This window comes from Opisthorchis viverrini, assembly GCF_000715545.1.
Source record: "Opisthorchis viverrini unplaced genomic scaffold opera_v5_184, whole genome shotgun sequence".
Classification (NCBI taxonomy): domain Eukaryota; kingdom Metazoa; phylum Platyhelminthes; class Trematoda; order Opisthorchiida; family Opisthorchiidae; genus Opisthorchis; species Opisthorchis viverrini.
In genome coordinates, this window is record NW_008751839.1 from 153534 (window position 1) to 154733 (window position 1200).

Here is a 1200-nt window from a genome sequence, read left to right on the forward strand (position 1 = left end):
CTGGGACAAGTATGCGAATAAGTTGGTACAGAGCTCCGGCGAAAAATCCGCTCCCCACTGAACGGAGGGGTCTTTAAGTTCGGAATCGTGAGGATCGAAATATGGGGAGGAACGATGGTGAGCAAAAGGTGCAACTATTTGATGGATCCCATATGAGACACAATTTCGATGTTAACGAGGTGGGATAACCTGTCATCTAATCAACCAGACCTGTCATTCGTGGAATAGATTGTAGTAGAAATGTTCCGGGGTGTAAGCTACCTTATTGAGACAAGAAAACTTAACCTGATCTGATCTAAAATTCCCTCTCTGAAACAATCCAAGAGGGCAGAATTAAGGATGTGTCTTCATCTTCCCTTGTTTGGGTATTACGCACTTTGTGTACAGTGTACAGGCTCACAAATGCCGGCAGATTTTTGCGCATTTAAGCCTCAGAACTACCCAATGGTTTGATCTTTTGTGCGCCTCTGCCTTTCCAGTTGCGTTTAGTATATAGTTGCAGGAGATCATTTTACCCAATAAGTTTCCGAAAGTCGATGAATAAACAGCTGTTGGTGACTAAGCCGTTTCAGCAGTGTTTCAGTTCGAGCCCCATTTTTCATTTTACAGAGAAGACCAAGTCATGTGCTGTCACCGTGTTATTTACCCACTCACCTGCAAGCGACGCAGTAGATAAATATAGAGGTAATTACATCTGCCGATGGTTGATGTGAAATAGACCATCGATTCAAACTTTTGTGGTAACTTTTCAATTCGGGATGCTTAGGATTCTAGATGACCTCCTCTCTTGACATCAAATGTCCTGACTACACAAAACATAATTATTGTCCCATCGAAACGATTATTGATCCACGAATGATTCTTGATTGTGTTCTTTGGTCTGTCTTGTTTGCTGGGCTAGATTCAGAATTCGATGAATTAAATCTTTCTGGAGGGACTGAAGTACCCCGCTCCACATCACTTTCTTCAACAGAGGGATGGTCTCTCAAGTTTATACTTTCACATCCTGCTTCCGCCAATCTACGAAGGAGTTTTTCCAGTGAAAAAGTCAGTTGGGCATCAATCAAAAGAGAACAAAACCTAACAAAGGAGGTGTTATATCTGCTGATTCGCCAATCTGTGGTATCTGCTGCTGACCCGCTCCAGTGCCTAGTGTCGGAGAGAAAAGACTCACAGAAGGGAACACAACAGCTGTATTCC